Genomic DNA, 16528 nt, shown 5'->3' on the forward strand with positions numbered 1-16528 from the left:
GTTCCCAGCGCACCTCTTCACCTCTCGTCTCGTCGTCCTTTCAACTTGAAACCGTTATAGGTCGTATAACGTATAAAGTGGCCGTTTTCTTCGATTAAAATTAACGGGGAGCCACTTTTGCTCGAGGCAAAGTAAGTTTGGTTTTGGAAGTTCGCCTCGCCGGAAAGGAAATTTTCCTTGATTAACGATCGATTAACCGTGGAATTCTAAATTCGGGCGGCTCTCGTCGGGCGCGAAGAGATCGTTTCGATCGGGCCAGGTTACGAAAATATTTCTCTCGATACGGAACGAAAGGATCGTGATTTCCGTGGAAAGAGATAGAGAGAAATTTACAAGTGGATGTAAGTGGAATTATATAAATGGAATTCTATCGTACAATACGCCTATTGTACGGTAGAATTCTATTAATCCGTTGGGATACAAACAGGCTCGCGTAATAGGAATTCACGTTTATTCACGTAGATAAGTAGATTCAATCGGCAGAGGTTCGGCTAATCGAGCACTGACCAAAATTTCCAATAATCAGAGCTCGGATAAATGGAATTCTATCGCACAATCGTAAATTGAATATTGAAAAATTTTCGTGATTATTCGAAATTAAAAAAAAAAAAAATAAAAAAATAAAAAAAATAAAAAGCACGAAAGAGCGTGAATGTACGACACGTTTGATCTTATTAAAAGTAAATCATAGATAAAAAATATATTTTATTCCGTGTAATCCGGATTATAAAAAAGATTTGGAATGTTTGCAAATAGATATTGCAATAAACGATCTGTTATTCGATCTGTGTTTCTTAAATTTCCCGGAACAAAGCGTACGAATCGCCCTAATTTTCAGGTTTCAGCGATATTTTTTATCTCGTAGCTAAATTACTTTTTATTTTTGAAAAGTTTACGACTACTTAAAAACTTTTTACAAGTTTTACTCGTCGTCTCCGTGGAGCTGGATTTTCATACAAGGTGTTACACCAGAAATGATGAAATATCTAAAAAGAAAGTGATCCGGATAAATAATTTGTACAATAATAAAAAGTTACAAAATCCGTAGGATATTCGTAAAAAAAAAAAAAAATAAAAAAGCAATATCGAAAATTCACGATTCAACTTATTCCTTTAACTGGTACAAATACAAATTTTAATATTCTTCTAAATACTACGGGAAGCCGGTTATTCTGAAATTTTCCCTCTTTTTCCCTCCAAATAATTTTCGAAAGAAAAACTCGCATTTTAAGCTTCGTAGTTCAAGCATAGTAGGTATCTTCTCCTAATTTTTCTAATTTTTTCGTTCGCAATAAAAAACGTATTATATTCTATATTCTCGAATTTACCCTACTTTCCTCGATAAACTGAAAGAAAGAAGAAGAAAAAGAAGAAAAAAAAAAAACATTTTATGAAAACAGATTTAATATTTTCATATTTACTTTTCTATATAAAAAAGAAAAGAAAAATCCTCTTCCCAATTGCAACACGTTTATAACCTCACAATTTTCACAGAAGCCAGAAACAGAGATTCTTCCATTTTAACTGATCAAACGCAATAGAGTTTAAGTATTCGTTATCGAACACATACCAGGTAGATAGGAACAGGTAGATATAGAAACGCAACATTTTCCGTTGGTTGTAGAACGGTAACGTGGAGGCAAGATGTTCGTGGCGCCTGGTAATCATTAACCTACAATGTCTGCTCGCGTCACGATTATCCAGCGCATAATATCTCTATTTCATCGAAGGACGTGACTCGTCATACGTGATCCTGCACGCGTCGAATTATCCCCGATAACCCCGGGCTGTCGTTCGTCAATGTCCGTGTATTTTTATTTTTTCCTTTTTTTATCTTTTTTTCTTTCCTCCAACGCCTCTAACACGCGGGGAATAGGAATTTTTCCCGTCCGAATTCGAATTTGCCTCGATCGTCGCATCCCGTCCGAGAGAGAAATCTTCTTCGCCTCGATTCTCGGTCGAAAAACGCGGAGAAGGAAGCGTTTTTTTCGCGAGCGAAAAATGGCTGGAGTCTCGTTATTTTTAATTGAGGTGAAACTAACAGTTTTAAGGGAGGGGGAGGGGAGGGCAGAGGGAGTGGAACGACTCTATTCCAACGAGCAATGACTCGACGCGGTAGCCACGTTAATTATCCGCTTCGACGAGACGAAACATTTCGCGTTGTTCACGGATTACGGGATAAAGAAGTGAGGTTATGTTGATAATTCCAAGCAGAACGAGATATTAGAGACGATTGAGATCGGTCGAAGAGATGGAAATAGGCGGATGGAAACAGTATGGATGGAATTTAATGGTGTTTTTTTTCGAATTTTTTCAAAATAATTTTCTATTCCTTTTTTCTTTTTTTTTTTATACAAGGTAAGGAAATTTGAAATTTGAAATTTTCTACAAAAAAAAAAAATTTGCGACCTCCTTGTTTCCTGACCTGGATATTTAAAAAGAGGATTTGATAATTTTTTTAGAAAACGCGAGTTTTTTTATCTTTGTTCCAAAATACGTAAAGGAGATAGAGATAGACGTGTAATTTTATATATTATTAATTGTTATATCGATAAAAGGAATACGTGTAATTTTTGACACATAGATTTCACGAATTAGTCCTATCCCAGCGATATGATCGATTACGTAATATCTAGAAAGGCATATTCAGTCCGCTTTGCTGTTTGAGTTACGTGTCTATCAGGATGATAGCTATTCGGATATTGTTCATTGAACAAACGAGGTGCAGCGAATGCGTTGCCACCCACTATCAGGAATATGTCCGTGTATTCTCGATTGGTACCCTGTTCAAGATAATTAGGAAATTATACTCGTGGATTGTTTCAGTGAATGGAACAGATGTGATAATCACGAACCTCTTGATATCAGATTCTTCTGTCTGAAAAATAAATAATGTCCAATTTTTCTTTTTATCTTTGACTCGAAATAATTTCACAATATCCAATATCTTTTCCCACGTTCCATTAACACTGCACATTTTATTTGAAACGATTTTCAAGATTCTCAACCAATTCAACATTTTCACAAATCATTTTTCATAATATTTTCTCGTTCGCCTAAACAATTTAACGAAGAGATAGAGATTTAAAATAACAAAAAAAAAAAAAAAAAAGGAGAGAGAAAAATAATTTCCTCAAATTAATTCCCAAATTAGCCTCGCTATCTTGATCGATAAATTAACTTATTTTCCTCGAAAACTTTTAATCGAAACGTTCAACGATCCCTCGATGATAATTATTAACGAACAGCGCAGGCCGGAATAACGGAATAATTTGTTCCCCTCGATCGAATCGAGCCCCGATTATCTCGCGCGATACTTCCGCTTTGGAAACGCTTTGTTACACAAGCGTGGGTTACGCGATATCTTGACCAACATCCTCCACGCTACGCGTCGCTGCTGCTGCTGCTGCTACTAGCGTCAGAACGAGGCAAACAACAGGATATCCTGCGCGCTTTTACGCGAAAACCACTTGTCTCCTGATCGATTCTCGATCCTACCTCCTACCCGCTTTCGATCTCGCAATCTTGACTCCTGTTGACCCTTCCTGTCACGTTTGTTTGCGGACGAATTGCGTCCGATGTGGGTGTGTGCAGATTTCCTGTGTGTGTGTGTCGCGCGATTCAATGCCGTGCTGTATCGTTTTTGGTATCGACATCAGGGGAAATGGGGAGGGGGAGAGGAGTGGGGGAGATAACGTGTCGTTTGCTCGCATGGTTACAATCGCCGATCGTAAACCAGGGAATTCCGGAAGGAGGAATTGGCGAGGAGAGGGGAGAGAGAGAGGGAAGCGGTCCAATAAAGTAGTTTCCATTTTTATGAGTTTCTAAAGGATTGTTAAGTTTGGGGCTGTTAACTTTCGTCTCTTTGCTCGATACAAGCCGTGCTGTTCGATCGTGGGAGAGGGGGCTAGTGATTTGGAGGAAAGGAGAAGTTGCAAGAAAAAAGGCGAGAGGAGAAGAGTTTTCATATTTCAACGTTATAACGTGTACAAGGTGCCAAGATTGTCCAGTTGAAATATTTGTTCTATTTTGGGGAAGAGAAAATGTGTGGTGGCAAACAATTTTATTGCAAGTTGCATCGTAGACGTTTTGAGATATGTATGGAATTTTCTTTAAGCGAAATTTGTTTCTTTGTTTCTTTGAGATAAATATAATTTCTTTGTTAATTTATGTTAACTATATGTTGTCTCATCGAATTCTTTTGTTGCGATGGGATCGTGAATGAAATTCGTTCGTAAATTAAAGTGTTTTACTTTGTATACAATTCACAACTTCAATGTATATAAACAAGTAGCCATTTAGATAGGTACGATGGCTTTTTAAGGGCCGGCAAAGGCAATTAGCACGACCCTATTCCACAGCAAGAATTTAGTACGTGTGACAGAGTTTGTAATTAACAAAATTTACTTATATTACTTATATTATATTACTAATTTAATTATATATTTGTTTATATATTAAATATACTTTTTATTTATTTTTTTTTATTTTTCAAAGTATTTCTATATTTTCTATCTTAAACATTTTTGTAAATTTTCCATTTTGAATATTTGCATACAAAACTTCATTTACCAGACATTTCAAACAAGCATTTTTGAATATTATTTGCTGCTGCATTTATTTTTTCTTTCGTAAATTGCTAATGGAATAGATTTTGCCCCTTAAGTTAGGCAAAAAAGTAAGAAATAGAAAAGTACCCGTGGCGCCATCTCGCGTTTGGATCCTCGAAGTTACGATTTGTTATTAGCATAGCAGAATGTGAAAGGAGGTATGCAGAGTCAGAGACAAAGAAAGCAATATTGTGCGAGAAAGATGGACAAACTTGGGTCACGTGACATTGGTCACGTGACTATATATATATATTATCATTTCGTACCGGTGGCGCCATCTCGCGTTTGGATTCTCGAAGTTCGTTTGTTATTAGGATAGCAGAATGTGAAAGGAGGTATACGGAGTCAGAGACAAGGAAAGCAACATTGTGTGAGAAAGATGGACAAATTTGGGTCACGTGACATTGGTCATGTGACTATATATTATCATTTCGTAGACGCAAGATTGAAAATTAATTAATTATTAATTTTCTATTGAAAATTTCTACACTTTTAAGCTCTCATTACAAAGCTGAGACTCCAAGCAGCTTTCACATATAACTTTTAACGATAGTTTTGTTTTAATTAATTATTTATTAATGATTAACAAGTGATGAGCAGACTGACACTGTCGCTGCGCGATGCATTTTTCATTAATTTCTTGTTATTATGAGATTAATTTATAAATATAAATGTATGGATCTGAAACGTCATTCTCTCCTTTATTTTCACATATAATTTTTATTCATAATTTTGTTGTTATTAGGATAAATAAATCGATTATTTGTTACTCGATTACGCAGTTGAGATTTGCGACCGAGACACTGTCTCCGATAATCGTTAATAAATAATTAATCGAGGAGAATTTCTGGTTAAAATTTATATGAGAAACTTGTATGAAGTTCTGGCTTCAAGATGCGATTCTAAAAGTGCATAAATTTTTAGTAGAAAACGAATAATTAATTAATTTTCAATGTGATGTCTACGAAGTGATGAGAAAGTGGTCACGTGACACTGGTCACGTGATCATAAACCGTCTGTCCTTTTCGCACAATGTTGCTCTCCTTCTCTTCTCTATGACGTCATGAATACCTCCTTGCACATCCTGCTATGCTAGTAGCAAGTCGAAGCTTCCGCGATCCAAACGCGAGATGGCGCCACCGGTTTAAAATTTTATTTAAATTTATTTTCTTTATCTATCTTACGGATAAAATGTAATTTATGCGTCAAATCAAATTCCACGTATATTTTTGTACTTTTATATCTCATGCTTATGTATATTTCGTGTATACATTTATGTTCTATCATATATATTTTGTATATATTTCATATTTTTCAACTTTTTATATACGTACATTTATATCTGTACATTTTTATATTCGTAAATTTCGAATCTATATTCCTTCTCGCGAAAAATTATAACTTTAAACAAGAATTTTTACGGTCAGAAATTTCGATTTTTATATTAGGGGAATATAACCCGAGAAGAAGTGGCACGAGAAATTTTTTTCAATGTTTCCAAGAATGAAAATTTTTTCACGCGGTACGAAATACATTTGCATTCATATTCTGGACAGATGTGTAACCGATGTAGCGACGAATTTAAAAATTTAAAAATTTTTAACACGCTCTAATTCTTCCATCATCATATCGCATCCTCTTCGTTATTCAAGAAATACTTCCATACCGACGGATCACCCTGTACATTTCGATCGAAATTGCTTTATGATTAGGGGATACTTGTGCGATTTGACGACGATTGCTATCGCGAATGGATCTCTTTGTATTTATTTTAGAAATTGGGGGAGAACGAATCTCGGATAGATACATTTTTACGGATAAAACGGTTGTTGTTTTTTTGTAAAGCTTTATTTTCTTCTTTTTTTTTTTTTTTTTTTTTTATCGTTCGATGAAATCACAGATTCATATGTGAACGAATCGAGATATCGTTCGGCTGACCGGATATGACCGGTGATCGAATAAAAAAAAAAAAAAACACCGAGTTTCTTATAAATGGGTACAGGTTATAAAATCATTCGAACCGTTTTTTTTTTTTTTTTTTTCATATCGAAATGAAATTTTCGAAACGAAAAATATTTTTATCTTATTGATTTTCTTGTCAAAGCTTCGCCCGAAGAACGATGAAATCAAATTATTCCCCGATGTGATCGTGTGTACGCCGAAGAATTATTCTCTTGCAAGTTATCGATCGATTCGCTTGCGCTTATTTTCTATGTCTATGTGAAAGCCACGTACATAAATTCCAAACTTTCTTCTTTCTTCCTTTCTATGTATGTATAGGGTGTCTCAGTTCAATTGCTCGGTAAAAATAAATCGAACAAAGGGGAATAGGATCTTTTTGTTCGAGGTTTAATTTTACCCGACTTTTGAATAATCAAAGATCAGCGAGAAGCGAGGAGGTTAGGTTACGTTGAAAAAAAAGCATTTTTTTTCCACCTCGAAATTTTTACTTCCGAATCGAGCATTAAACGATCGATCAAATTTTCAAATTTAATTTACTCAAGAAACGAAAATCTCGTTCGAAAGAAAAAATTTAAAACTCCATTTACTTTTTTATTTTTTTTATTATTTAGTTTCGTAGAATTATCCTTTTTTTCCTTTTTGCAGAGACGAGAAAAAAAATTTTCTTAAAAACGGAGAGAATTCGAAAAAAAATCTAATTCTTTCTTTTTTATTTTTGTATTATTTTATATTATCATTATTTCATGGATTCGTCTATTTTTTCATTTCCTCTCTACTTTTCCTCAATTCATTTTGAAACAGCGTAGCCCGCGTACGAGATCGAACGATTTTTCCTTTTTTGGTATCGATTCCCTGGCTTGGCTTTTCTAAAACTCTCTTGCAACCTTTGTAACGTCGAAATAGTGCATATAAGAGCCTCCATAGCAACACGTTCGATGGCCAACGCCTATTCCATTCTCCAGATATCGCGATACGAGAAAATTGAAATTTTACGAACGATCGTACTACTTGCATACACGTATCGTGTATTTATATCGACCAACAATACGTACTTTTATCGATCGAATCACGCTTTCCTCGATTTCCTTTTTCCATCTTTTTATCAGAGAGATTCTTGGTTGAACAATATATATATATATCTAGTGTATATGCATATGACGAGACAACGAGCATACGTTACATATTTTATTTCGTTTATGATAATAATTTAATTAAACCAGCTTGTTTTCCTCGGTCGGTAATATTTTCGGAGGATCAAAGATGGACGAAGGCGAGTTAACCGTTAATCACATCCGTCTTGCTCTACTCGCAAATGCGCATACGATATAATGGATGTGTATGATTTATGGAATAACGCGCATACTCGCTATTACTCTATGAGCACGCTAAAAACGAAAGATACCGAAACGTTGAATAAATAACGAGACGTTGGGGGATACGAGTTAGCGAGATGAGAAAAGGGAACGAGAAATCCATCCATTTAGACACAAATATACGGATCACTTTTTAAATTAGAATTTCTACAAATTTCCTTATATAAATAGAAATATAGAGATATATTTCTTCGTGCTTATATCGATTTTAACATCTCGAATCGAAACTCGGTCGTATTAATTGAATCTTTCCATAAGCTGATAGTTCGAATAGACGGAAAAAAGCAAAAAAAAAAAAAAAAAAAAGAAGAATAATAGTTTCCACTTTTGGATCTTGCCCCTGCTTGTTCAAACATTCGATTGGACGTAAAAAAGCAAACATTGAAACGGATCTATGTTCCACAAAAAAAAAAGAGAGAAAAAAATACAAGTCAATCCAAATTACCTCGAATTCCGAAGAATCGTCAAATATTCGTAACATCACGATAATAAATAAATAATTATTTATGTCGAGTGCGATTTTTTGGAAACGGATTCTCTTCTCTTCGTTGTTTCTTGATGAAAACACGCGAAACGTTCGATTCTTCAACACTTTGATTTTCAACAACTTCGAGACCCAGGTTAACCTCCCTGCGAGGATCATCCCAGGAATGATCGTCTCGTATTTGCGACACTCGAGCCTCGAGAGAAGGAAGGAGGCTTGCTCGAGAGATAAGGAAAGAGGAGTCGGCCTTTAACAGAGGCGACGCGAGTGTTGAAACTGTTGAACCACGGTTAACGTGGGATCTTTGGTAAAGTGATAGGAAGAAGTGGCTTTCGTTTCTCATTTCTCGGGCCTCGAGTAGACTTTAGATATCTCTCTATATAAGCAAACTGGACCGCTCGTTCAACGACCATCTCGAGCTCGGATCTTGAGCAAAGGTTTGTCTCCGTTTAACGAGAGCAAAATGTAAATGTCAGTCCGTCAGTGGAGAGAGATGCGTGGATGGAAAAAATAGTCGGACATTTTTTTTTTTTTTTGGATTTTTCGGGGGTTTCCCTTCCCTTTTTGTTTATACAAGAGGGAATTTAAAAATTTTAAATTTCTGTTCAGCTTTTTGATCAGATTCCAAGATCCATCGATTATTTTACGAATTTTTTTCTCTGTTGTTCGACATTCGTTTAAGAAAAGAGAAAGATATTTTAATCTCGAGGAATAAGATCCTCCTTCCCGTCCCATTGGATAGAAATGAAAAAGAAAAAGAAAAATGGATTATTCGAAGATCGTTCGAGGATCGTATATATATATATACAACATTGCATTGTTTCGTCCATCTTTGAATGGCGCGTGTGACAATAAAGAAGAATCACCTCGAAAACTCGATACCTACTTCATCTAAAAATATTTCATACCTCGCCGACAAACAGAATACCTCTTTGTAATCGCGAATAGAGAAAAGAGGAAAAATTCAACCGACGGTATTTTCCGATACCTCGTTTCATTTAGTACCGAGAGATATTCATTTACGACACATAATCTTTCCCTCCCTCCTCTCTCTCTCTCTCTCTTTATGTATACATATATACATAAGGCCGCGGTAAATAGGGATTATTCGAGTAAAACGAATGAGCCGTGCCTACTGTTTTGTAAGCCAAATGGGATTAACTGGTCGTACATAAGGGATGCGGTTTTTTTTTTTTTCGCGGAGGAAATTCCCGGCGCATTGTCGTCGACGATATCTGGCCAAGGCAGCACGAAGAGAATAGAGTAGCAGGAAGAGTAGAATGGGGATTACGAGCAGGTGAATACTTCATTATGAAGCCTGCATGGAAACTTGCGGAATGGTAATACTTTAACAGGCCGAGGAGGAGCATGGCTGCGGTTGTCCCGGTGGACTATCATCCGCCCCCCCCCCCTCCCTCCCCTTCTCCTTTGATGGAAGAAAGGATTATTCTTAACTAGGAAAAGGGAATATTTCTCTCTCTCTCTCTCTCTCTCTCTTTTTCTCCTCCATTTTCTCCGGCGCCACTATCTCCATTACTTCTTCGTCGACGATAATTGTTGCTGTCGTTGGGGGAAAAAAGCTGGCTTCATTGTTTCGAAATTTTTATCTACGAAATATATATATATATATATATATATATTCTTCTTTTTGTCTCTAATTACAGCGGTTATTCCACCACTTGTTCTTCAATTATACCGAGTGCGTCTTTATTATTACAACCACGCGAAAATCTTCCACCCTTCTCTCTTTTCTCTCCCTCTCCCTCTTCCAAGTCTAAATTTCGATCCTCGCAAAAAAAAAAAAAAAAGAAACTACACGCTTCTCGCGATGCCGTGATCCATCGCCAATTAAAATTTCCTCTCTTCTTATCAAGAAGGATTGGGGAAGAGAAAAGAGTATATATATGGGTGAGATAAAGGAGAGCCAATGTTCGAATTAGTCGGTGTTTCGGAGACACGCGTTCGGATTTTCTCTCTCTCTTTCTCTCTCTGAGAAACAATTTCTTTCTCGCTTCCTTGCTCTCATGGTAAGAGCAAAAATTAGAGGGGAGGAGGTGAATTGCCTGGAAGGATGGAATTGCTCGATAGAGATCGAGCTTCGCCAATAACCGGTCCTCCTCTTCCTTCTCCTCTTCCTCTTCTTGCTCCTCCACCGGCAAAAGTCTTCGACTCGACGTTGTTTCACCGTTTCGTTCGCTCGAAACTCGTGCTCGTCGCTTTTGATAACTTGGTCGGACAACCGTTTCCCGGTCCCTACGATCTTGTATCGAAGGCACGTATCGCCCTGTCACGATTTATCATTGGAGATAGCCGGTACACGGGAGGAACGTTGTTGGTTGGCGTTACGATAAAGATCGCACGTAGTGCACGTAACTCGTTCGAGGATCTACGAGGAAACGTTTGAGCTGAATCGGGGCCTGAAATCTGATCGATCGAGATCGTCGATACTCTCTCCATTTTTGTCCCCCCTATTTTTTTTCACTCGTCGAAAATAAGTTCGAAATTGGCAATTTATCGATTTTAATTTCAATAAAATCGATCGAAAATTACGTTTCTTATGAGGATTATAATATGGCGGAGTCGTAAAAATCTGATCGATTCGAGATCGTCGATGCTCTCTCTTTCTCTTCTATCTTTTCTTTCGTCGAAAATTCGAAATTCTCCGTTCCATTTTGACGACCAAAAATTTAGTATCATATATTTTATATATTTTGAATAATACGAAAAAAATTAATCACGTAGAATATAAAATATAGAAAATATATAAAAGATATAGTAAACAATTGAATTTCGATAATTATTATCAGAAAATGTTGGAGATATCGTTATTGATAATTTCTTTATTTCAATTTTGACGACCAAAAATATTTATAAATTAAATATGTGGAGTTGTCGTAAAAATCTGATCGATCGTTGATATTTTTACTCGTCGAAAATAAATTCGAATTTCTCCGTTCCATTTTGACGGTCAAGATCGATGTTCATGGATTAAATGAATTGTGATATAGAGCGCCTAATCAAAAAATTATTATATTTTTGTATAATACGAAATTTTGAATACGGGAAAATCAATCGTATAGGCTGAAAGGGCACGATAAACAATGAATTATTATTATCAGAAAATGTTGGAGATATTATCAGTGACAATTTTCAATTTTGATGACAAAAAGTTTATTTATGAGACGCATAAATTCAGCACTATTTATATTTTTGCGTTAATTATTGTCAGAAAATGTTGAAGAATAACTCTATAAAAAAGTGATTTTCATTGCACAACTTTAGCTCATCTGTTATATAACAATAACATCGATCCGCTTGTTTAAACGCGTTATTAATTTAACATTAATTTACCATATTGCGGGGGAGATTATTAAGCGGAAAAAAGCAAAAGCGGGTGACACGAACGAAATACCAGCTTTAAAATTAAACCCTCTAAAAAGATGATAAACTCAATTTTGGATTCTTGATTAAATTTAAAATGTAAACTACAATGACCTCTCTCCATGATTTTGTCATTAACAAAAAATAAAATACAAAATCGTCGAGGCTCGATACGTGTCTTTACTTTAAATCTATTTGTTCATACATATATCTAAAAAAAATCTAAACTTAAGTATATTCAAATATTGCCAAAGTACTTACTTGTCTCTATTTCACGAGCCAATAATTTTCTGTTTTTCAACGAGATCAAATACTATAACTTACACTTCAATTACTCGCTTATATCGCAATGAAGGCAATAACAGCGTTATAAGTAGATTTCATAATTGTAATTGTAGATTCTTGTCTTGCTTATTTGCGTATTCTATTTGACACATGGGTGGTTAACCTTTAACTTGTCAGTTATCATATCAGTCTACAAACATTAAGATTAGTAAAAACACATAACTCGAGCGAATAAACTCCCTCCCTTCTCCTTTCTCATATGCATTTCAATGTCGTACATAATGATTCGAATAATGTACATTAACTGGACAAAATTCATTTTCAAATAATCGTAAAAAAATAATTGTTTCAATGTAATGCGTAACAACAAATATATTGAAATTTTAAACGTTTACAGATTAAACAAAATACAATTAATCAATAATTGATCGATCACATTTCAACAGTTGGGAAATATTCTGTAAAATTTTTTAAGAAACGTTTAAATTTCAATTTTATAACATCTCAAAACATTTATTAATTTAAATCGTTATAAATTAGATAAGCTTTTCTTTTTTGTAAATTTAAAGTTAATTGTTTCGTCATCAGAAATTCGCACAATGTTTTACTCGATTTTTTATACGTTCCATGTCGTTCCACGTTAATAAGAGTTGGATATACGAAAAGTAGAAACTTTCTACTTTATTTTACTGCAAAATTTTCCAAAATTATATTAAAATTAATTTTAATATTTACGCTCGAGACATACACGAGTACAATCGAACGCTGATCACTTACTTAAAAGGATTCAAATCAAAAATATAATTTTATATTTCCATATTTTTCTATATAATGATCATTACATAATTTCTTTTTCATTCCACGTTAATTAAATGCAACGTTAATCCTTTCATTTTATACACGTTCAGTTATATTTTCATATTATATACATTCAACGTTCCCTAAAAATTAAATCTCCATATCAAAGAAAAAAAAATAATTTTCTCCAGTTAAGTCTCCTATTGTTCGAACATTTCTGCCAAGACAAATCCATAAAACATAGCTCAATTTGACTGATAATACGTAATTGCACGATAATAAATTCACGTTGAGAAAATGATGTTCCACCCTCGTCGCGTTAAGAAATAATTCGATCGAAATTAGATCTCAATTATAGATAGACGTGTTATGCACAACACGGTATAATGTATAACTCGATCAACTCGAACGAAGAATAGGAGAAATAAAATACGAGGAAAGAACTGCTCAAACGTGTACGAGAAAGAAATGTTCGACCGTTCGAAAAATACTTTCGAGAAACTCTTGGAAATTACCGCGTATTGTATAATTTCCTGGGAATTGGAGTTTTATTAACGCGATCATTCGAGATGACACGCGTCCCTCGGGCGGGGGGGGGGGGGGGGCTATGAAACTCCTGACACACCGAGCGAGATACGAGGGAGGGGGGGTGGGGAGAGAGGAGGGTGAGAATACGCGGAGGGTTTTAAGGCCGGATTAAAGAGATTGCACGATGGTGCGCGGTGCGGTTGGCGAGTAGTTGTCGGCGAATCGATGACGTTTGCGAATAGAGATGAATGGCGCGTTGAGGGGCGGTTTGTCCGGGGCGGTGTATCTTGGCAACCGTTCCGTTGGCTACTCGTGCCGGGCATAGATCACTTCCTACCCCTAATCGTTTTTCAAAACCCGTCCCGATCCATCCGCTGTCTCTATTTAACGGAGAATGATTAACCTCTCCACGTTTGCGCAAGATTTCCTCGTTTGGTTAGGGATTGTTCCTTCTAACCGGGGGGAGGGTAATCGGCACCTCGGCTCCCTACCTGTTGGTTGATTTCTTCTCGAGCGATATTATTATTCCGATTGTATTTGCTCGATATCGTTTAAACCGTGTCTGTTGAACGAATCATCTTGATTCGAGGAGAATCGAGCGATAATACACGACAATCGTTTTTTCCTAATTCGATATCCTTGTGTGCGTCTGCTCAACTCGAACGTCGAGTCGATCAGTTTTAATTATCGGTATCTTGTTCGAAACGCCGAACATTCGTCTTGATTTTTAAACAAATCTTTTAAATCTAGATTAATTTTGTCGGGTTATCGTTGAAGCATTGTCGAGCAATCGTGTCAAGTAATCTTAATTCCGATACCTGTTGGATCCTCGTCGAGTCATCCAAGCATCATACGTCGTCCACTTTTCAGTGATCAGAGACGCGTCGTGTCCCGATATATTTCGCCACGCTCGAATATTTGCATAAACATGTAACAATCAACTGGCAACACGGATGCAAAATACGTTTATGTTTAAAATATATATCGCGTTGTAATTACATTTACAATTTAGACCAGGATATATGTGTCTTTCCATTTTATTAATTTAATTTCATTCCGTCCTTGTCTTAAATTCTTCACCGAATACTCTTTCATTTTTTTCTTTAATGTTCATTCAATTCTTTAATGTCGATCCATTCGCGTCAATCAACTATTCTCGTTTAAATTATCGATTATCCCCAATTGGCAAGCTCGATGGTAAGATACATTTTTAAAAAAAATTTTAAGAGAATTTTAAGATACTTATCGTTTCGTTGGGATGAACAGGGGAGTATCGTGTGCCAAGAAAGAAATTTCTTTCTGAACCGGGGAAATTGCTCCCCATCCGAGGATGTCGTGGATGCGAAGAGTGCAAGTATGAAACGAAACCATCGAGGAGACCGCCTCCCCCGCGTTGAATATGCAACGCCCGGAAGTAAACGAATACCTTCGATAAATTTACAGTCTCTTGCTCAAAGGAATACGTAATCGGCTAGTTTTGAGTCGATTACTTCGCGCAACACGGAACACCACGATTATGCACCACAACATTGCATTCTTCAACATTCTGAAATTCTTCTGTCTCTCTGCCCTTTAATAAACAATTTTTCGCCGTTCTTAATTTCTTTTCATCAAAATTTTCATCATTATTTCAAATTAATGGAAACCTTGGAATACCTTCAATTGTTTCGGGGGTGAAAGAGAGGTTAAGTTAGCGAAAACCTTGAGAACGTTAATAGGGTCGATCAATCGGAAATTGTTTCAAATTTTTACTTTGCACAAAAAAAAAAAGAAAAAATGTGCGCTCCACGTAGAAACTCGATCCGATCTCATCATCTCAATTAGCGAGACAATACATCTCACGTAACGTATTATCGTGCGCGATTAATTTTTTTTTTTTCACTCCCCCAAAAATTCTAAAATTTCCCCCCAAACTGTGTTATTATTTTATATACTCAAATACGGAGGTCTCGAATTTCAAATTTGCATACGTACGTAGCCGCATACGTAAATACTTGGCTTCACTCTCAAGGGATCGTGGATTAAAGTAAAACCCGCGCAAATTTTGCCTCGGGATGCAAATAATAATAAAATAAAAATCAAATTCGCCTGGAAACGTTTCGAACATCGGAGAGATTTATCTTTTAAATTATCTCGTGACAAACTTATTGAAAAATTATCGATTATCTCACTCTACGAAACGTGTTATGAAATCGTCGAAAGATGAATGGGGGAGGCGAGGAGGAGAAGGGGAGGGAAAGGTTGGAGCGCAAGTTGGCTCGTTGCAGAGGATACACTTTCCATTTCACTTCTTTGCACGGGTGTTGATTACTTCCGACGGGGTTAAGCAAAGCTTCGAGCAAACCTTCTTTCGACGGGGACAAGTGAAAAAAAAAAAAGAGGAGGAGGAGGAGGAGGAGGAGGAAGAAGGGAGGAAGGCTGTAATGCCTCTGGCACCCCCTATTGTATCAACTTTCAAGTTCAGACCATAGAAACGCCTCGCGCTCCGGATTCTATCGCTGGTGGTTTCGTGGTGTGTGACTGTCGTGCTTAATTCTTTCGCTCCCCGCTTATTCTGAATGCGGTTCGAGTCTCCTCTTATTTTTTTTTTCCGGGTAATTCGATCTGGATAGATATCTTCGTGAGTAAAAAAAAAAAAAAGGAAAAAAAATGGGAAGAAAGAGCTATTAACGCTATTTTTTTTCTTCGTAGGATTAATATTAACCTTTCTTCTTTTTTTTTTTTTTTTGTACGTTATCACGTATCATACATATTTATATATGATCCGTTAACCGCAAGCTTTGAACAAAATCCAGCATTCAATTTTTATTTATTTTATTTATTTGGAATAAATGAGCGATATATTTAGGTTTATCAGAGATATACTTTTGTGTATTCTGGACGTATTATTATTGGACGTATTATTCTGTAATGGATTGATAATTTTCTTATATTATCCATCGTTTAGGCGAGGTTGAATTTCGGGATTGGATTGCTTGATGATTTTTTTCCACTTCGAAACGATAGGGAAAGAATCAATTTAGCGAATAAATTTTTTCGTAATCACATCGTCGTGTCATTATATCATACTGACTTGCTTGAAATTTTAAAAATGTATTTTTTTACGG

General features: G+C 36.0%; 1 protein-coding gene across 6 annotated transcripts in view; it reads right to left on the reverse strand.

The window, feature by feature from the left end:
• LOC725460 (hemicentin-1) overlaps positions 1–16528 on the reverse strand; it is a 90338-nt gene that overhangs the window by 17737 nt on the left and 56073 nt on the right. For 2 of the 6 annotated variants that reach the window (XM_006571556.3, XM_006571554.3), the window contains exon 1: positions 12072–12217. The exons of the other annotated variants lie outside the window; for them this stretch is intronic. The gene's annotated coding sequence lies outside the window, so the exon portion shown is untranslated. Of the gene's footprint in view, positions 1–12071; positions 12218–16528 lie in introns of those variants that run through there. 6 annotated transcript variants of the gene reach the window in all.

The sequence above is a fragment of the Apis mellifera genome, linkage group LG1, assembly GCF_003254395.2.
Source record: "Apis mellifera strain DH4 linkage group LG1, Amel_HAv3.1, whole genome shotgun sequence".
NCBI lineage: Eukaryota > Metazoa > Arthropoda > Insecta > Hymenoptera > Apidae > Apis > Apis mellifera.